Here is a 23,306-nt window from a genome sequence, read left to right on the forward strand (position 1 = left end):
CTATAAGGCTGTTAATTTGATAGTGCGACATTACGTTTCACAGCATGCTATTCTAGTTCATATTCCAAGGTTACATTGCCATTGTGACAACGTAATTACCAACTGTTGGGTAACACTAATTGGATGTCAATTAGGCACGTAGATCTCACCTAGGATACTTTTGAATGTTCACTATGTGTACTGTTCATTAAGATTATAATCTTGACAAAAGTCTAGCTTGTAGGACAAAACATCGATAAACTGATTTTTTTTCATGACCTCTGGAGTGACTCTACTTCCTTTATGGAAGATTCTCTACTCAATAATAGGATTGGAGCTATGGTTAATAAAATCCCTCCTAAGGTATTTAAGATGTTCTTCCCTGTCTGATACAGATTGTAACGCTCGGCCTGCCCACAAACCAGATGAGACCCCGGTACTGAGGTGGAACGGTAGAACACCACACATCTAACAGCAAGCGGGGACGCGACCGGAGTGTGGTAAGTAGCGTAGCTGGTCTGGGGACAAAAATAGGTGTAATAAGGTACTTGCCAAATCCGGCGTAGAATGGTCAAGTCCGTAAGCCAATGGTCAAGGAGTAGAGATGGTTGCGTCGTAGAGAGTTCGTAAGCCAAGGTCGTGGAGATGAGAGAGCTGGGTCGTCGAAGGTCCGTTTGCCAAGTCCAAGGGGTATAGAAGACAGCGTGGAAGAGAGTCCATGAGCCAGGTCCGGGGGTCCAGAAAGCAGTGTGGTCGAGTATCCAAAGTCAAGGTAAAAATCCAGTGAAGTCAGAAGAGAATCCGGGTTCCGGAACAGAGGCTGAAAAACAAGAGAGCCAAGCAGAAGCAGACAGCACCAAGGTACAGTAGCTATGCAGAGCATTGGGAGAATGGGGAGACAGAGCTAAATAGTGGGCAGAAACCTATCAGGGGAAGGGAGGAGCGGAGGTGCGGTCCAGGGATCCATCCTGAAAGGGGACAGGGACCTGGGGGCTGGCCCGAGTAGACCTGGGTCTGAGGAGCGTGTTTGTGTGCAGGCCCGTAAGGAGGAGGCGGGACTAAGTACGGGGTACCGGGTATGAGTTGCCTGGGACCGCGCGCCCCTGTAATGGTGACGCGCGTGACCCGGATGAGGGGGAGCAGCCGCGAGGAGGATGAACGCCACTGGGGATTCGGGCAGCGGCGGTAGAAGGTGAGGGAGCGCCGAAAGCGGAGATCCCCGCAGCGCGAGACCCTTGAGGATCGGACTCCGGACGATCCATCCAAGGTCTGTGGGGGAATTTTTGGTGGAATCGTCTGAATAGAGACGGAGCGTGGAGATCAGACCGCGACACCCAAGAATGTTCCTCGGGTCCGTAACCCTTCCAGTAAACCAAAAACTGGACCTTGCCTCTGGAGATGCGAGAGTCGATGATGGACTGAATTTCAAATTCCTGTTGTCCTGGTACAATAGCGGGAGGAGGTCGAAGTGAAGGATGAGAAAATTGTGCACCTTGTATGAAGGGGTTTAAGAGCGAGACATGGAAGATGGGTGAAATCTTCATGGAGGGAGGCAGAAGGAGTTGGTAGGCCACAGGATTAACTTGTCGCAGGATGGGGAAGGGACCCAGGAACATGGGAGACAATTTAGGGGTTGGAGCCTTCAATTTGATATTTTTAGAATAGAGCCAGACCTTCTCTCCTGGTTCAATCTTATGAGCCTCCCGACAAAGCCGATCTGCCTGCCTCTTCTGCCTCAGAACTGATTCCTGTAAAGATGTTTCAATCCTCCTCCCTGACTCCTGTAACGTGATAATCCTAGAATCTGCTGCAGGCACTCCACACGTGGGTAAATGCATAGGAAGGCGAGTAGGATGAAACCAATAGTTTACAAAGAACGATGATTCCTGAGTGGATTCATTCTTGAGAGAGTTGATAGCAAATTCAGCCCAAGGAAGTAATTCTGTCTAATTATCCTGAGAGTCGGAAGAAAAACATCGCAAATACTGTTCCAGGGACTGGTTCGTGCGCTCGGTTTGCCCATTAGTTTGGGGGTGATAACCCGAAGAAAAAAGGAGAGTAATGCCTAGCCTCTGAGAAAACGCGCGCCAGAACTTTGAAACAAATTTAGTACCACGGTCAGAAACAATGGACAGAGGAACACCATGAATACAGAAAATTTCTTTCATGAAAATATCGGCCAGGGTGGTCGAATTGGGTAAACCCTTGAGGGGAACAAAATGGGCCTGCTTGGAGAATCTGTCAATGACAACTAGGGGTATCATGCAGTAAGTGGCGGAAAAATGCATTAGCCAGTTTAGCAATTAGCCATGTTTTTGGCGTGTTAAACTGGCTGTATGCTGTAAGGGGCGAATCCCTGGGGAATTAATGCGCCACCACCATTTGATGAAATGACGTGTAACCGGTGGCGGGACGGCTGCCTGGCGAGAAACTGCAGAGAAGCTGTCCCCTGCCGAGTTGTGTTTGCAGCAGAGAGAGATCCGCTGCTCTCTTGGCGCAAACATCAGCACAATAAAAATTATTTTTAAAACAACTATTATTCATAGTGTACATGTGCAGGGGGTCTCTGGAGCTGAACCGCATTGGTTTCAGGTCGGGGGACCCCCTGCTTCCAGAGATACAGACCCCTTTATGAGGTGCCGGTATCCCTCTGCATTTCAAGGTCCCGATCACGTGACCGCGGAATGTAAAGAAAGCAGAAGGATACCGGCACCCCATAAAGGGGTCTGTATCTCGGGAAGCAGGGGGTCCCCGGACCTAAAACAAAAGCGCTTCAGCTCCGGAGACCCTCTGCACATCTACACTATGAGTAAAACACACATATCAATAAAGACTCATTCCTTACCTTACAGGGTATCTGCTATGGTAGCGAAGCAGCATTAATATTTATTTAATAATACTGTACAGTGAGCAGGGGGTCCCCCGAGCTGAACCGCATCACTTTGTGGACCAGGGACCCCCTGCTTCCCGAGTTACAGGCCCCGGTATGTGTGATCGGATGGGCAGTGTCGCCGCCATGTTTATAGCGTCCCATACGCTACGTGCCCGCAACAAACATGGCATCCACACTGTAACCGATACCCCAAACCGGGGCTTGTAACTCAGGAAGCAGGGGGTCTCTGAGCCACAAATAAATGCGGTTCAGCTCAGGGGGCCCCCTGCTCCCGCACAATATTATTAAAATACATTAATGCTGCTTCATTACCATAGCGGATAGCCGCTAAGGTAATGAAGGGGTTAACGCATAATAGCATGTTTATTGGGGACAAATGCCCCCAATAAACATAGCAGCAATACACAACATACAATACAGTAATGGGCAACATTACTATTATCCATAAATGAATAATAGTGCAGTTGTCCATTTAAAATACATACAGAACAATAAAGACATTAAATACATATAGCACTCACCCATGTGCGGCTGCCACGATGAAGACCATCCTCATCTTCATCCTGCCCATGCCCCATCCGCTTCTGCAAAACAGACACAAGAATAAAAACATCCAATGTAATGTCCCCTAACCCCTTAATCACCATAGCGGTTATTAACCGCTACAGTCATTAAGGGGTTAACCCACCATCACCAACATACCCTCCCCCACTAACCCCCCCACACCCTGAGGCCTAACCACCCTCACCCACTACCCACAGGGGAGTCCTACCAAATACCCTTGGGGCCAATAATGTTTATAATTTTATGGTTTTTTATTTTATGGGTTCCTGTTCGTGGATTGGTTCATGAGTAAGCTGATCAACGGGGGTCAGTGGGGTCAAGTAATGGTAAGTTAAATAAAGAAATGTATTTAATGTTAATGTGTTTTTTTTTTGCTTTTTCATGTGTTAATTTTTTTTTTTGCATATCATTTCTTGCCACTGTATGTATGTATGTATGTATGTATGTATGTATGTATGTCTAGAGAGATATATAAATACAGGGTAAGAAATGATAGTGTTGATTTACTGTATTGTAAATGATTGTGGCTATGCTGCTATGCATAGATGTGTGTTAAATGTATTAAATTAAATGTGTTAAATTATTAGAGAGATGTAATTTTTGGGCTTCTATGCTGTACTGTAGGTTATGGAGAGGCTTGCTTTAGTATATTGTAATTTTTGGTGTCCTTTTTTGTATGTTTTGAACTTGTTCTCTGTAACGATAGCTATAGTTAATTGTGTCATTGGTATTTTAATTGTTTAGGGATGTAATTCATGTCTGTTAATTCATTGATGGTGACTTTATTGCATTACATAATATACTTCTTGTGATGTCAAGCTATTTGAGTTGGATTATTGTATTGTTAACATTGATTTGCAGCGTGTACATGTAGCTTACATGTTATGCTACATGTATACACTGTAAATGCAATGTTTTAAGTGGCATTTGAGGCTTTAGATTGAATGATTAAATGAGATTTGTTTAGGAAATTGGTTTTTAATTTATTGAGGATGTTATGCATAAGTGGTGTTGCCTTTGCAGGATGGCTTAACCCCTTAATTACCTTTGAGGTTAGTACCCGATAAGGTGATTAAGGGGTTCATTGGTATGTTAATGTCATTGATATGTATTGGCTATTTATTATTTTGGCAACGGACCCCAAGGATGATGCTGGCGACGGAGCCTTCTTATTGATGAGGTTAGTAGAATTTTCTTTATTTTATTACGGTATTTAATGTGTTTAATAATGGCCACATAATGTATTATCCCTATGTGGATAATAGTTATTTGGCACATTATTGTACTGTATGTGCTGGGGGAGGGGGTATTGGCCCCAAGGGTATTTGGTAGGACTCCCCTGTGGGTAGTGGGTGAGGGTGGTTAGGCCTCAGGATGTGGGGGGGTTAGTGGGGGAGGGTATGTGGGTGATGGTGGGTTAACCCCTTAGTGACTGTAGCGGTTAATGACCGCTATGGTGATTAAGGGGTTAGGGGACATTACATTGGATGTTTTCATTATTAACCGCTACGATCGTGAAGGGGTTAAGTGCAGCCGCAACCCCCCCCGCAAGCCGTAAACAATCAACAAGGGCCAAATACCCCCTTTACCCACCCCCGCTACCCACAATAAAACTGGCACGGCTGTTTAACCCCTTCATTATCTTAGCGGTTAACCGCTAAGGTAATGAAGTGGACTTTAAATGCATTTTTCCTGCCTTGGATGCATGCCGGGGGGGTCCGGTGCTGATATTAATGGTATCAGCTCCGGAGACCCCCGGCATCAATCCCAGCCAGGAAAGAGGACTGAATTTTTTCTAAGTGCCGATCCGCCACTCATCCGCTGCCTCTGAGCAGCAACTTGCCATCTTTTTCTTGCGTGGCTGATCCACCAGCAAAACGGTATTCTAGAGAGGCGAATAGCTCCGCTTAGCTACTCGCCACTACTAGAATACAGCGTGGCGGAAAAAGTTGGATTTTTAGGCGGAAAGTGCCTTCTCGCCCCGCCACCGGCGGAAAAAAAAAAAAAACGCCAGCCAAACTGGCGGTTTTTTTTAATCTCGTCACTTTCTCGCCCGTTACAGAATACAGATAGGCTTTTTAGGTGGGATAGTGGCGAGAATTGCCTTTCCGCTGCTTACTGCATGACCCCCTAGGATCTTAGTCATTCCGTTAGAAGGGGTTAGGTCCACGATGAAGTCCATGGCAATATGACTCCAAGGACGGCCCGGGACCGGGAGAGCTTGAAGTAGACCAGAAGGCTTTTGACAGACCGATTTATTTTGGGCGCAGACTGGGTCAGAGGAGGTGAAATCTTGGATGTCTATTACCATATTGAGCAACCAGAAAGTCTGCCGGATCAGATCCGTAGTCTTCTTAGTACCGGGATGACCAGCTGCTCTAGAGGAGTGTCCCCATTCCAGAATCTTATGGAGGAAACGTGGAGCTGCGTACAGACGTCCATCAGGAACCTCTAGCCCTTCGGGGATCTGTGATTGAGAGTCCAAAATCTTATCCAACATATCAAAAGAAGCAGCAGAGATAAACAGTCGGGGGGAGAGGATATTTTCAGGAACCTCCTGCAATTTCTCCTCCATGTCGAATTGACGAGACAATGCATCAGCCTTGATATTCTTAGTCCCAGGAATATAAGAGATGACAAAGTTAAATCTCGAGAAGAACAACGCCCATCGGACCAAGGCAACGAGCACCCTCGATGTAAGAAAGGTTCTTATGGTCCTTGAGGGTCAGAATGATTTCCTTGGTTCCTTCGAGAAGATGTCTCCATTCTTGCAACGCCATCTTGATGGCCAACAACTCCCTATTCCCCACGTCGTAATTTCTCTCCACCGGAGAGAATTTCTTGGAAAAATCTCGCAGGGATGGAGTTTATCATCGGGGGTGGTTCTTTGCGAGAGTACCGCACCGGCTCCCATGTCAGAGGCGTCGACCTCAAGGGTAAAGGGGTGGGTGGGGACAGGGTGTCGCAAAATGGGGGCTGAGACAAAGGCTTTTTTGAGAGACTCAAAAGCACGACTGGCATCCACCGGCGAAGAGGTAGGATCGGCCCCTTTTTTAGTAAGTGCGGTAATGGGTGCTACCAGAGTAGAGAAACCAGCGATGAATTTCCTATAGTAGTTCACGAAACCAAGGAAGCGTAGGATCGCCTTTAAAGAATTGGGTTGCGGCCATTTGAGGACAGATTTGAGCTTCTCCGGATCCATGGTGAACCCCTTGTCCGAGATAATGTATCCTAAAAAAGTGGTTGAGGATTGATGAAATAAACATTTCTCCATCTTGGTGTAGAGCTTGTTAGCCCACAAACGAGAGAGCACCAGTTTGGTATGAAGAATGTGTTCGTCGAGGGTCTTGGGAAAAATGAGAATATCATCCAAGTAGATAATCAGAAAAATGTTCAAGATATCACGGAAAACCTCATTAATAAAATCTTGAAAAACCGCAGGAGCATTGCACAACCCAAAAGGCATCACCAGGTACTCATGGTGGCCACTGCGCGTGTTGAACGTGGTCTTCCACTCGTCGCCACTGCGGATGCGAATAAGATTATAGGCTCCCAGTAAATCGAGTTTTGAAAAGATTGTCGAGTCCTGTAACCTATCGAAGAGCTCGGGCATCAGGGGCAACAGGTAGCGATTTTTGATGGTAATCTTATTTAGCCCGCGGAAATCAATGCACGGACGAATCGTCCCATCCTTTTTTTTAACAAAAAAAACCCCCTGCTCCGGCGGGGGAGGCGGAATTCCGGATAAAGCCTTTCTGAAGGTTCTCCGCAAGGTACTCTGCCATCGCCTCCGTCTCGGGCAAAGATAAGGGGTATGACCTGGCTTTAGGAAAAACGGCTCCCGGAATCAAGTCAATTGGGCAGTCGAAAGGGCGGTGGGGGGGAAGTTCCTCGGACTTGGTCTTACTGAAGACATCCAGGAACTCTGAATAAACCTCCGGTAAGGTAGCCTCTTGCTGGGGGGGAAGTCTCCAAGATGGCCAGTACCATGGGGGAAGGAGGGAACAACTCCACATGGGGAGATCTCAAATGGATGGGAGACTTAGCAGTCCAATCGATAATGAGGTTGTGGAGTTGTAACCACGGTAGGCCCAGAATGAGTTGAACCGAAGAGGAGTGGATGACATCAAAGGTAATAAATTCCAAGTGTCGATCCTCCATAGAGAGTTCAATGAGAAACGTCTCCAAAGAAATAAAGGCTGGCTGAAGGGGGCGCCCATCGATAGCCTCTAACCCGACCAGAATGGCTTTATCACAGAGCGGAATGCTGTTCTGAATGGCAAACGCATGGTTCATGAAATTCCCTCCAGATCCGGAGTCGTTGAAGGCCAGGGCAGGGATTTGGAAGCTGACGCACTTAAGGAGGACAGGAAGTAAGATGCGTTTGGGGAACTCCTGCAAGGGAGAAGGGGAGGAAGAGATTGTACTCAGTGAAATCCCCTCATACCTCACTGGGTGCTGGCGTTTCCCGGCCTCAGGGGACAGCGAGGTAAGATATGCCCAGGAGATCCGCAATAGAAGCACAGGCCCTCATTCCTCCAACGAAGACGTTCTGCAGAAGAAAGCTGGTGGCTGCCCAGTTGCATAGGTTCCGGAAATTCTCGCTTAAAGTTGGAAAAGTTGTAAGTGAGCTCAGGTCTTAGCTCCCAGATAGGTGAAGCCCAGGCCAAAGCGTTCCCGGTGAGAAGGGAAACGACGTAAGCGACCTTGGTTCGATCCGTGGGGAAGCGCGAAGGTGACAATTCGAATTGTATCTCGCACTGATTTAAAAACTCACGGCATGCAAGGGGGTCTCCAGCATATTTACTAGGCATAGGGATCCGTAACTCTGATGCGATAGCTCCCTCTGGGGAAACAGTAGGAGGGATAGCAGAGCTGGCGAGGCGTTAGCTTGGGGCATTTGAGAGGACAAAGTCGCAACCTGTTGGTTAAGGGCGGTAACCTGTTATCCAGAAAGGTAAAGTGTTTGGAGATAGTGGTCAGGGTATCTTCCACCTCAGGGGGGTCTGGGTCTGACGGGCTCTGCATAATGTAACGCTCGGCCTGCCTGCAAACAAGACGAGACCCCGGTACTGAGGTGGAGCGGAAGAACACCACACACCTAACAGCAAGCGGGGACGCGACCGGAGTGTGGTAAGTAGCGTAGCTGGTCCGGGGACAAAAATAGGTTTAATAAGGTACTTGCCAAATCCGGCGTAGAATGGTCGAGTCCGTAAGCCAATGGTCAAGGAGTAGAGATGGTTGCGTCGTAGAGAGTTCGTAAACCAAGGTCGTGGAGATGAGACAGCTGCGTCGTCGAAGGTCCATTTGCCAAGTCCAAGGGGTATAGAAGACATCACAAAAGAGAGTCCGTCAGCTAGATTCGGGGGTCCAGAAAGCAGCATGATCGAGTATCCAAAGCCAAGGTCAAAATCCAGGGAAGTCAGAAGAGAATCCGGGTTCTGAAACAGGGGCTGAAAAACAAGAGAGCCAAGCAGAAGCAGACAGCACCAAGGTACAGTAGCTATGCAGAGCACTGGGAGAATGGGGAGACAGAGCTAAATAGTGGGCAGTAACCTATCAGGGGAAGGGAGGAGTGGAGGTGCGGGACTAAGTACGGGGTGCCGGGTATGAGTTGCCAGGGTCCGCACGCCCCTGTAATGGTGACGCGCATGACCCGGAAGAGGGAGAGCAGCCGCGAGGAGGACACCAACGGCAGAGGAATGCTGCCGGGGATTCGGGGTGGCGGTGGTAGAAGGTGATGGAGCGCCGAGAGCAGAGGTCCCCGCAGTGCGAACCCATACACAGATGTAGTAACACTCACTATCTGCAGCGCCATAGTTGAAGAAGCAAAAGTCAGTGATGCCAGAGAGAGTATCTACCACAATCTCGCTGTGGGAGGTCCATGCTTCTGAATGGGACACCTGCCGTGTTAATCCTCTGGGGCTTTGACCACCACCGTCACCAGACTGTGGGTGGCCATGGCACCGGAAACAATAAGGTTAGCTACATCTCTGAGAAGATGCAAATGTATCTTAATTGTGCAGTTGAGGAGAAAAATGTCTCTGTACACAGGTGATATAATCAGATATAACATAATGACAGAAGAACATCTATTTTTTAGCTGAATGAAGAGTAAGTAATATTTGGTAAAGTGATATGTATGTTTCATGGCAGTAACTATACTAACATACATCTAAAAAAACACTTATAGAACATAGGGCTCTATGCAGTAAGCGTTGATAAGGGTTTTTTCGCCATTTTATAGCCAAAATTGGGTTTGAGATTCAGTAAGCGCCGATATGTGCTTGATTTCGGCAGGTTTCGTAGCCGATAATTTTGTTATGGCCAGTCTGCTGTCGATAAGCCTGTTTTCGGCACTTATCGCCACTTTTTTAAATCGGCTGTATTCACGTACCAAAATCAGCTTATCGGGGCTGATCGGCACTAAGAAATTGAGATGTTATGGGCAATTTCTCCCGCCAACTAAAGTTGGCAAGTTGGAGGGGAGAATGATCGCTAAGGCTGCCGGAACGGCACTTAGAAAAAAAAAATCATCTGCACATCAATGGAGTCAATGGAGCGGGGACGTTTAACATTATAGTATTGTATTGTATTGTATTGTATGTCTTTATTTATATAGCGCCATTAGTGTACATAGCGCTTCACAGTAGTAATACATGTGGTAATCAAATAAATAACAGATAATATAAATAACAGATCATGGGAATAAGTGCTTTAGACATAAAAGTAACATTTCGGAAGAGGAGTCCCTGCCCCGAGGAGCTTACAGTCTAATTGGTAGGTAGGTAGAACGTACAGAGACAGTAGGAGGGAGTTCTGGTAAGTGCGTCTGCAGGGGGCCAATCTTTATGTATCCTGTGTTCAGAATATCCACAGTGCTATTCATATGCTTCTTTAAGCAAGTGTGTCTTAAGGTGGGTCTTAAAGGTGGATAGAGTGGGTGCTAGTCGGGTATTGAGGGGAAGGGCATTCCAGAGGTGTGGGGCAGTCAGTGAAAAAGGTTTAAGGCGGGAGAGGGCTTTAGATACAAAGGGGGTAGAAAGAAGACATCCTTGAGAAGAACGCAAGAGTCTGGATGGTGCATAGCGAGAAATTAGAGATGAGAAGTAAGGAGGTGCAGAAGAATGTAAAGCTTTAAAAGTGAGGAGAAGAATGGAGTGTGAGATGCGGGATTTGATCGGAAGCCAGGAGAGGGATTTCATGAGGGGAGATGCTGAGACAGATCTAGGAAAGAGTAGAGTGATTCTGGCAGCAGCATTTAGGATAGATTGTAGGGGAGACAGGTGAGAGGCAGGAAGGCCAGACAGCAGGAGGTTACAGTAATCAAGACGGGAGAGAATGAGGGCCTGAGTCAGAGTTTTAGCAGTCGAACAACAGAGGAAAGGGCGTATCTTAGTTATATTGCGGAGGAAAAAGCGACAAGTTTTAGAAATGTTTTGAATGTGAGGGGCGAATGTGAGAGAGGAGTCGAGTGTGAACCCTAGGCAGCGTGCTTGGGCTACTGGGTGAATGATTGTAGTTCCAACAGTAATGTGGAAGGAGGTAGTAGGGCCAGGTTTGGGAGGAAGTATGAGGAGCTCTGTTTTAGCCATGTTGAGTTTAAGGCGTCGGAGGGTCATCCAGGATGATATAGCAGAGAGACATTCAGAAACTTTGGTTTGTAAAGCAGGTGTAAGGTCAGGTGTTGAAAAGTATATTTGTGTGTCGTCGGCATAGAGGTGATAATTAAACCCAAAAGATGTTATTAGGTCACCTAGAGAGAGTGTGTACAGAGAAAAGAGAAGAGGTCCCAGGACAGAGCCCTGGGGTACCCCCACAGAGAGATCAATAGAGGAGGAGGTGTTAGCAGAAGAGACACTAAAAGTACGATGGGAGAGGTAGGATGAGATCCAGGATAGAGCTTTGTTCCGAATACCTAGAGTATGGAGAATGTGGAGGAGAAGAGGGTGGTCCACTGTGTCAAATGCTGCAGAGAGGTCGAGTAATATGAGCAGAGTGTAATGACCTCTGTCTTTGGCAGCATGGAGGTCGTCAGTTATTTTAGTGAGGGCTGTTTCGGTGGAGTGAGCAGTGCGGAAGCCAGATTGTAGAGGGTCTAGGAGAGAATAGGTGTTGAGAAAATGGAGCAAGCGAGAGAATACAAGACGTTCAAAGAGTTTAGAGGCAAAAGGCAGGAGGGAGACAGGTCGATAGTTAGAAAGACAGGTAGGGTCAAGCTTGCTGTTTTTGAGTAATGGTATGACTGTTGCATGTTTGAAGGAGGATGGAAAGGTTCCAGAGCAGAGGGAGGAGTTAAAAATGTGTGTAAGCGTAGGGATTATAGTAGGAGCTAGAGGTTTTAGGAGATGGGAGGGAATGGGGTCAAGAGGGCAAGTGGTAGAGGGAGAAGAGGCGATCAACAGCGACACATCCTCCAATGAGACAGTGGAAAAAGAGTCAAGGAAGGCAGGAGGAGAGTTAGGAAGAGGTGTAGGATGGGGAGGAAGAAACAGAGGGGATGTTCTGCCGTATGTATTCCACCTTTTCCTTAAAATAGTCAGCAAAGTCCTGAGCGGAGATGGAGGAAGGAGAGGCAGCTGAGGGTGGTTTGAGTAGAGTATCAAAGACAGAGAAGAGACGGCGTGGGTTAGACTTGTGCATGTTGATTAGTGCAGAAAAGTAGGCTTGTTTAGCTTGCGAGAGGGCAGAGTTGAAACAGGATAGCATAAATTTGTAGTGAAGGAAGTCTGCGAGAGTGTGAGACTTCCTCCAGAGGCTTTCAGAGGACTGAAGCAGAGGAGAGGTACAATGCAGCCCATATATCTACAAGATCTGTTATAGAGAGGACATTTGGCCTACTCAAGACCAGATTTAGGTGTCTCGACAGAACTGGTGGTGCTCTTCTATACAAGCCTCAAAAAGTGTCTGATATTATCCTTGCCTGTTGCATTTTGCACAATGTGGCACTCAGACACAATGTACAATCAGACATAGCTGAGCCTTTGGTAGACGAGCATCCCACCCATGTAGCTGCTGAAAATGAACAAACAGCCAGTGGTGGCCAGACACGCCAGAATCTCATCAATTCCTTTTTTTCTTGTAAGTAAAAACATATATGTTCCTAGTACTACTATTATAGATTAATTATGTTATATTAACAATAATGTTTCTTTATATAACCTTCTGTTAGGACACAGATGAATATGGGTTGCACACCTTTCTTTTCTCTGCTGTGTGCACAAAGGGATTTGGCACCGGTATGTTATTGTTGCACAGGTTATATAATCCCTCTTCCATTGTAAATTAGTTGTGTGTATGTGAATACAACTGGTGTAACAAAGCAGTAATATTTAACCTTTGTGTTGTTCCTTATGCAAACACAATACACATAGTATGGCCATAGTCATTCATTCTTGCAGTATGGTTACATACAATGTTATTGTTGCAGTGTAATATGTACATCCATATGATGTGTACACCAGGCTGGTTTACATTTTGAATGTCATTAAATATACATGGTGTTGCACATTTAACACCAAGTACACACTTTGCTGTGTTGCTTACGGTACTGAAGATGGCATGTCAATGTTTGCAATTTATATATTGTTCCATTGCATTATAGGTATATCTCCAGTATGACTGCTCATGGTATGTATATTTGCTGACATCTGTCCTAAGATGTGCCTACCTCAATATTCGTCTAAGTATTTGAAGTACAAATCCAACATATTGGTCAACGATAAATGTTACATACATGTACTTTCTGTATCATGTACATGCATTTAGCTACTAATGAGGTTTAATGTGCATTGTATTATAAAATGATTACTCCCATTTCATCACATTTAATGTATGTTCCCTTATAATTTGCATTAATGTAATATATAGGTGTTTGGAGAGAAGGGGATAACTGTAGAAATTTTTTTACTTACGGGAGCTCAGTAATCACGGATGCAATTGACTGATCATAACACTCCATGCATGAATGCCTGTAAGCACAGCAATGCGTTGTACATCTTATATTTAGCAATGTAGGTGATTATGAATGCTATAAATTATTTGTCAACATTAATTAAACATTGTCACATGTGTATGTATAAGTCACACATGTGTGTTGATGTGACCTACATGTAACAAGTGTCAAACTGTAATCAAAACCACAATTGTGTCAGAAATGTAAGTGTAATTTTGCATTAATAATTACCCACAATCACAATGTTCTTAATATATTTGGAATGTCATTGACGTCACTTCATCATTATCATGATGATAATGAACAAATATTCTCTAAATATAAATGTCAATCACATGCACATTAGCATAGGCACACTTTTTAAGACAACTGTTTGTGTCTGTATCAATTTGTTTATGATCCATGTATAACACCGACAAATGATAACTGCAGGTTTATTATGGTAGCTTATATCATCTTATTGACTGTACTATTTATGTTTTGAAAGTTTAATGAACACAGTAAACTATACTTAGCTTGTTACATGAAATATACACATAAACGTACTTCATTACATGATGTTGATGTAATATTCATAACATCATGCATTGTAGGGGACCACAACATCTTGCCAATAACATTGTTTGCTACAGTCCAAAACTATTTCATCAACATACCCATGTAACAAGATTTTTTTTACTATAAATGGCTAGTTGGTTGTAAGTGTCCTTTATATTGGGAGAAGGAGTGGCTCAGTGAGTAAAGACACAGACTGGCACAGAGAGTTTGAAGCAGGGGAGACTGGTTCAATTCCCAATGTCGGCTCCTTGTGACCTTGGGCAAGTCACTTTATCTCCCTGTGCCTCAGGCGCCAAAAAATAGATTGTAAGCTCCACGGGGCAGGGACCTCAGCCTGCAAAATGTCTCTGTAAAGCGCTGCGTACAACTAGTAGCGCTATACAAGAACATACTATTATTATTATTATTATGATTACATAGTTTCGACAGTCATACGTTCCATTACACAATAGAATACACAAATGTGTTAGCAGAGTGGGACTGGTCGTTATATATAAAACACACCATGCCATAAAATGTTAGTAGTAATTAAAGAACACTCAAGAAAAATTCTAGCTGCACTCTTTTGCAACATCATTATGTTAATTAAGTGCTTATGCAATATAGGCATAAGGGTATCACATTTTTAATTGTTTGTTAGTAAGCGCTGCAAGCAATATAAAATTAGTTCCATATGTAGTATAGTAGTCGGTGGCTCCTCCTCACAATCATCTCATATAAAGTTAGACTCTTCTGAAATCATACATTGATCCGATTGTATCTTGGCTGACATCTCTGAAATACAGCAAACACATGATGGTCAAAGATGGCACCTTAATATATATGTATCCGTGACAACGCGTTACACATCTCTATATGATTGTGTAGATACACACGTCACTCAGTTATATGTTAGAAGTACAACTATACATCATTATGTATTCGTTTGTAAAATTAGTAGCACGCATAACTATGTATATGAAGTTAACGTTGGATGTATACTTAAAAATGTGCGCGCACATCTTACTGTGCGCACGCACTTCACGCTTGGGTCGACTAAGTGTTAGCGCATGCGCAAAACAATGCGTACATTGTGCGTTCAATACATGTTGTAAATACCATTAACCATAAAATATTTATTTCTAATACAATGAAGGAGAAACTACATTAGTTCTAAACGACTACATCTGTATTCTTTTTAAACAGACGTGTGTGGACAGAAAGCACGGCCGATAACACAATGCGCAAATGCAATACGTGTGACGTCATGTTAAGCCAGCGTGAAGCGCACGCAAACACTCCTCCCACTCAAGTAACATTCGGCTAATGCCCAGTGCACGCCCACAAACACAGACGCGCACGCATGACACAGTGCAGTTACCGTAACTATAACAAAACAACACAGCCAATAGGCTTTGACGCACGCACGTCGCTTGGGGGCGGGACTTACATCCGTAATCCTTTTTAAGGACGGCTTGGCACATGACAAGGGTCCTACGTCATACATGGTCGACCCGTTTTTTTTTTAGATGTTGCATGATAAAAAAACAGGTGTGTGTTACAGTTATGGTAACATGTTGCTAATATGTTTAAAGGGATAGGAAATTACGTATATTTATTCCGTGAGCAATGTGTACTAATCTTTCTGGTTCTACTATATTGTATTAGGAAACAATGTGTTGTGATCGCTACATGTTATGCAGTCTGCAATGTTACGCTGTATCCACGCATTTAAAGTAAAAATGGTGGTTACAAAAAAAAAAAACTTTTAACGCTGAGTCAAAGCATAACGATTGTTATATTTACCATTCTTGTAGAAGTAACACTTCGTCTGCCTGCAACTGGTCGCTCCAGAAAACCAATGCATTTGCATCCATGGTTGACCCAAATGCTGAATCCTGTATGACACACATCTCCTCCATGAGGCGCTCATAGGAATCGCCACTGCCTTCTTCAAACAATTGGTACTGCACCGACACACTTTATTCGAGCAAATACCCAGTATGTACCTGGCAGATACCTGGAATGCGCCGCTCCTCACCTCTGACAAGCCCCGTTGCGTTTGCCTTCCCAGCCTGGGTTCATGCCTGGCTGACGGGCGGCTGATCTGTTAAATGATAATGATTAGGATTTAATAGGCTGCAATGCTTCACGTGTCTACCAGATGGCATAAATTCATGAATTGTAATGCAGTATATATATATATACTGTGCAGTATTGCAGCCAGCGGGAATAAAATGCTTCAATCCCTGCCTGGAAAATAACCCAATGCACTCGGGCAGAAAACAGTCACAAACCTCAATACACCCGGGTATACCCGAATTCGTGGGACTAGCCGAGCTCGAATAAAGTGTGTAGCCAGTGTAGGTTCATTTCTTCGGTTACCCATTCGAATGCGTTTGCAGCATAAAGGCTTGGTAAAAAATCATAGTAGTTATGTTCTTGTAGAATGTGTGTTTCAGGAATGGAGGGTGCAGATATTGCAGCAGGTATCGATTCACACGGAACAGTAGTAGCGGATCCATTGCTATTGTTATTAGGAATAAATATGCTATTTAGCAGAATATATGTGCCGTGTTCCACGGTGATTTTATTTTCCTTAGCAATCTGCCAAAAACCATACCTTTCTTGTAGGTTATCCTGCACACGTTCAAAACATTCATTAGTTGATAAAGTGAATCTTACAGAGGATTTAAAATTTCGCGCCAGCCCAGGTTCTTGGTAATAAGGATACTTTGTTCTAATCAAATCATAGATTTGGCCCACGTTGGCTTTCTCTTCCGCAGTTGATACGATCGCCTCAGCTATCATCCTTTTATATCCTTTGTGTGGATGTCTGTTTTGAATCATATCGTTAGCCATTGCAGCTTAACACAAAATCTGACTGAACTTGAATTTTGTCTGCTCAGAATGGTCAAACTAGTAGAATGTTATCTATTTAGTGTCTTTGCATTCAAGGTCACAAACTGTTTTTTCTTTTACTCCTGTTTTCTAACCACCAATTGGAGTTGGACCAATAATTGGTTCACATTTGTGGTTTCTGATAGGCATTTCAGTGTGAATGCCATATTAAGCTACTTTTATCTACTTTCTCAAAACAACTGTAACATTTTAATTAAAAATCACTGTGGGTTGAGGAAAGAAACATTGAACGCTTTATGAAAATAGTGCTTACACAGCCATATAATGAAATACACAGACACCTGCAAATGTTGTAATCTTTTTTTTTTTCTCATACATTTCAGTGTCTATTTTTCAGTCTGGTTAACTCCCTGACTGCATCAGAGTTTAAGTAAGTGTGTATATGTATATATATATATATATATATATATATATATATATATATATATATATATATATATATATATATATATATATATATATATATATCTGACTCATAAATATATAATATATATATAAATATATATTATATATTATATATATATATATATATATATATATATATATATATATATATATATATATATATATATATATATATATTACAATATACATATGTATATGTGTGTAAAAACAAACTTTTAATGTGTGTGTATATTACAATATTTAATGGCTTATATGTAAAGAGGGATTTTAATATTGGTGTGATTTATTTAAAGGTTTAAATATTAGAGGCTTACAATGTTGTATGGCCTTTGACATTGGCTTGTGAGCAATTGTGATTTACCATCAAACAACGCCTTTTTTTAATTGAGAAGGCCTGTAGTGTTACAACCAATAATATATCTATGTAATCCAGTTCTACACAGATCATATTGATGGCAGTAAGTAGGCCTTGTATGAAACCTAATTAAATGGTGGTAAACATGAGTGAATGAAGTGATTAATAATTGTTTAAGGCCCATACTGTTATAGGCTCACAGTAAGTATCTTTCACAAACAGTAGGCCTGTATTATTACAATACTGTGTTTTGACAAGGAAGCATTAAGTGTATGTTTTGTGAAAATACATGTATACCAGTTTAGATAGTACAAATAATATATATATATATATTTAATATATATATATATATATATATATATATATATATATATATATATATATACACACACTGTGTGTGTGTGTACATATATCCATACATACTACATATATATTATTAAACATTCACAGATATGTTATTGAAAACAGAACTCATAAATGATTAAAGGTCAAAATTAGAATGTTCAAGCAAGGTGAAGGTAAGTAATATTTAACACTTAATCATGCTGTACACAGACAAGAAAGATGTTAGCAGTTAAATAGATGTGTGTTTTTAATTGCATGTGAATAATATTTACATGCAATGATTACAACAAGTAACACACCCAAATACAATGTTTTGCAGGTAAGTAAATGGCAGCTTCTCTAAACATAGCAACTGGGTCCTGGTGGACCATTACTGAGCAGATGATTAATACATAAATATTCATAACACCATTCATTAGGACTGTTAACATTTCCAAAACTTCACGTGTACAATGACATACTTGAATGTTTGGAAACAACAGGTCTTCACCATACATACAATATTCATTAGATAATCTGAAGTCAACAAAACAAGGCCAAAGACATATTTACTTAATTATAACATTTATTATTTTTTTTCCTTTTGAGAGCGAGTCACAGGCCTGCTTGTTGTCTCTTGGATTTTTCTTTTCTGTTTGGCTACAACTTGAGTCACAACAGAGCCACTTTGAGTGGCCTGTGGCACTTCACGGGCAGGGCTTGTGGCCAGTGACTGTTCATGGGCAGGGCTTGTGGGCAGTGACTGTTCACAGGCAGGGCTTGTGGCCAGTGACTGTTCATGGGCAGGGCTTGTGGGCAGTGACTGTTCACAGGCAGGGCTTGTGGCCAGTGACTGTTCACGGGCAGGGCTTGTGGCCAGTGACTGTTCACGGGCAGGGCTTGTGGGCAGTGACTGATCACGGGCAGGGCTTGTGGGCAGTGACTGTTCACGGGCAGGGCTTGTGGCCAGTGACTGTTCACGGGCAGGGCTTGTGGCCAGTGACTGTTCACGGGCAGGGCTTGTGGGCAGTGACTGATCACGGAAAGGGCTTGTGCCCACTGACACATGTGAGCAAGTTGATAGACAGTGCTCAACTGATGGTTGGTCCGTTTCATGTGTGGGTTTTTTTGTTTGTGTCCAAAAACTGGTCAGTAGTAACTGCTTGTGCTTTTTTGTTTTTGCCGCCTCCTTTGTAGGTGTCAGCTCCAGAATTTCTACAGATGGCAGCGGTAGGATGTTGTCAGGAACATGCACAGAACTTTCTGCTACTTTACCGGTAAGATCCCGACCTGGGGAATGAATATCAGATGCATGGGGTGAAAAATGACCACCATGTAAAGATCCTTCCTGTGATGTGTTAAAGTTAAAATTTGGTACTGTAGTCATTCTCAAGTAATTAGCTTGGGTTTGCTGAACAACTAATGCTTCTAATGACGTGTTGATTTTTTGCAATTGTTTAGGCACTTCAATGAAGACTCTGTGGAGATGTGACAATTGTGATATCGTTTCTTCCTGCAGTGATATCATCCTTTCATGCACTGTCATCAGATCTGAATGGCGCCGATTTTCAGCTTCAACAATTTTTCCCTCAGAAGCTACTATTGCATCGTATGTGTTACTTGATGGACGAATTGGCTGTGTAACTGTTTCAATGGGAACCTCTTCATGGTCACTTGGTTGCATTTCTGTGTCTATGGCGGCATCATCATCATCTTCATCATCATCTTCATCATCATGTTCTAAAAATAAATGTACACATTATGAAATGGCATGTTAATCTCTGCTGTTTTACTATGTAATTATACTGTGTCATAAGTAACAACTAACATGTTTCCATACGTTTTATAACGTCCCATTAAAAACTACCTTGACTTACGAATAATGTTTGGACTCAGTATGAAATAAGAATGAATGAAAAGTTGTTCTAAACTCACAACTCCTACATGATAATTAACATCACAAACACAATACATGTTGTCTTAAACTTAATTTTCACTGACACTAAGTAACTAACAGCATAAGTTCCTTAACCGAAAATGTGTGTGAGAAAGTGAACATAAATAGTTGTAATAACAATGTACATGCCTGTGTACTTAGAACTTTTGAGTTCCCTAACATACAACATACTATGTTTCTGCAGTAATGCGTTAGGATAAATTGATTAAATTTGTAGATACAAATGATATGTTGTGTAGTCATATCAGTATCATAATGTACATAAGTATCATGAGAAGAACATTCACAATGGTTATCATGAAGGTGGTCATATAGCAAAAAGATTCGGTTTTGGTAGAGGATATGTGTGGTACATTAATAGAAGCTGTGGCACACCTGAATGTGGCTGTCACTCAACAACACAACACATGCAGTGTGTGATAATGTGTTGTTGATATCAGTTCAACTATAGATATGACTGAACGAATGTGTGACGTACGGTTTGATAAGTAATGACTTGTTGGGGGATTTAGTACCTAGAGGTAAGGTTTCAAATGAGTGTGATTACCTTCAGTTTTGCTAGTCAGGTTGTAAGAACGGTATTCCCTTCCCCAAAAACCCTAATCAGGCAGACCTTACAATTACTTTAAACAGGTGAAAATGGTGTGAACTAAGTTGACCGTAAGATGACCCTGTAATTTGGGTGTGTGCTGAACCCCACCCCCTCTGTTGACGTGTATGCTGTGATGACATATTCATTGCAGCTGCTTTAACACAATGGTAGAGGAGCTAAATAGTCGTCTGCAGTGTGCAAGTTATGAACACAATGACATAACATCTGCTACGTGTGCCTCATTATGCTGTCTGTATATGACATCAAGCAAAAATGGACCTTTTCATAAACAACTATACATTTGTTAGTGCAAGTGATGTTTGTAGGCCGTTGCATGCTATATATTCGATGCATGATTAGAATAGGCAGTAATGTCGTGTTTGTAGGAGTAAAATAAATAATATACACATTAATATTATACATATTTATGTTCTGTACCAGTAGCTATTAATAATTTCTCATTAGCATGTGTTACACATGTGTGCTACCCTGTTGTTCCCCATCTTCGCCCACCATCAATTGCTTCCACTGCAGCAATGCATTTTGGGAATTCACATGTAAATGACCACGCAATGGCACGTGGTATATTAGTTACTGCTTTTAGTAGGACTACAACATATATGTCTATTTTGAGATATATATATATATATATATATATATATATATATATATATATATATATAGAGAGAGAGAGAGAGAGAGAGAGAAACAGACATATACATATATAGATGTAGGTATGCTTATATTGTCAAGACAGTATAAAAAGCAGCGGATATATGTTAAATAACTGTAAGCAAGGACACGCCTAGTACAGTAAGATTTCTCACCTGGTGGAAATTGTGAGGGATAAATTCCGATGTCCCTGTCACCGGCCAAACCCTCCACAACGATGGGAAGTAATTTTCCCCGAAGCAGCTCCTCAATGGAGTTAAGATCAGACGTTGTGGTGGCGGGCCACCTCCAGTGCCAGAAGCATGCACGCGTTGGTCTTGTATTTTCTTTTTTAATTTTGCCCTAATATCGTCAATTCTTTTGCGACAATTCCCCTTGTCCCTGACACGATTCCCACATGCATTGACACCAATTATTATTGTGTCCCACATTTCTTTTTTGCTTGATGAACTTGTCCGCGCTTGAAATACAAACAAAATATATGACGTTAATTCATAATAATAGAAGCACCAGTTTCCTACACTGCTAGCTGTTCCAAGAGATAGCAAACATGCTGTTTTAGGTGTAATATGTGAAGCACATGAGCATTCACTACTAAACCTAGACATGTAAGCAAGCTTGCATTAATATTGTATGCAGTTATCGCAAATTGAACGCCTGAGTTTTGTTGTCCTTGTAACGCATGATAAAAAGCTGTGTTTCCACAATAATTAACATAGAAAGATATTCTGGACCCATATTTGCATATTAACAAAACTCACATGACCTAGGATCACATGTATTTGAAGATTAAATGGAAAAGTACACTTACCTACTAAATGTCCATAGAGACTGTCATAGTGCTCCAGAATCCCAGTGACAAGAGCCCTATTTTCTTGGTCATTGAAGCGAGGATTACGTGGCTTCTCCACACGTTTCTTCCGAGCACGTTTAGGCTCAGAGCTTGGCTGCTGCTGACTGGACTCTCCTTGTTCCAATGGAAGAGACTCCAAAAGCTGACCACCAGCAAGCACGCCACCACCAGACACCCCATCAGCAACTGAGCCACCAGCAGCACTCCCACTCCCACCAACAGCACTCACACTCCTAGCACCAGCACTCCCACTCCCAGCAACAGCACTCCCACTCCCAGCAACAGCACTCCCACTCCCAGCAACAGCACTCGCACTCCCAGCAACAGCACTCGCACTCCCAGCAACAGCACTCGCACTCCCAGCAACAGCACTCCCACTCCCAGCAACAGCACTCCCACTCCCAGCAACAGCACTCGCACTCCTAGCAACATCACTCCCCTGAACAGTACGTTCACTCTGACGCGTACTCGCACGAGTAGCACTACCACTCAAACCATCATCACTCTTCCCACGCTTTGCGGGCATACTTACAGCACTCACAAAAAACAGAAAACAAATGTACAGCCAATCACACGAAACACTTCCACATAGAAAACAAGACAAATATGTAAACAAAACAACAAAGGACAAAGCTCTCACAATACACAACAAGTCTCTCAGTCAATATGCAAATATTAAATCACCCAGCTCTTTGCGTCTCTCTCTCTCTCTCACTCCAAACAACACAGAGAATGATTAACAGTACACGTTGCCTTTAAATATGGCGCGCTATCCAATACATGCTGGCTTCGCCTGATTCAGCAAGATTTTTGATTGGCGAACGTAACAGCACCCCGCCACGCACGCCGATACACCTGTGTGTGATCGGCAAATCATCGTGAGAGTGGGCGGATTTGTTTTCGTCTTGATTTTGAAGGGATTCGGCACTTACTGCATACGGAGAGGGGAAATCGCCAACAACATGGCTAATCGGTAAGCTTGCCGATTTCACATATTCGTCGCTTACTGCATGAGGCCCATAGTAACCATGCAATTCAATTTGACAAACCTTTAACACATTCGCTGACGGAGGAGCCGGCCCCACCGGCAGTGAAATTGTTAAAGTGATACTGCTCAGATTGCCCATGTGGGCTGGTGGTTTTTAACCTGAACACGGTGGTAGCAATGCTCGCTTAGTTTCCAGCACACGTTTCCAGCCAAATTCATTTATAACGAATAACCAAATTCTTATGACTAAAACATAGTTGGTCTCAAAAACTGAATGAGCAATATTAAAACATTTTAATAAAACAGATTA

The 23,306-nt window shown here is 42.9% G+C and overlaps 1 protein-coding gene across 1 annotated transcript in view; it reads right to left on the minus strand.

Annotated features, from left to right (window-relative positions):
- The window catches only part of ADAMTS12 (ADAM metallopeptidase with thrombospondin type 1 motif 12), a 609,209-nt gene that overhangs the window by 393,839 nt on the left and 192,064 nt on the right, over positions 1-23,306 (minus strand). The window lies entirely within an intron of this gene.

Source organism: Ascaphus truei, chromosome 1, assembly GCF_040206685.1.
Source record: "Ascaphus truei isolate aAscTru1 chromosome 1, aAscTru1.hap1, whole genome shotgun sequence".
NCBI classification, from domain to species: Eukaryota; Metazoa; Chordata; class Amphibia; order Anura; family Ascaphidae; genus Ascaphus; species Ascaphus truei.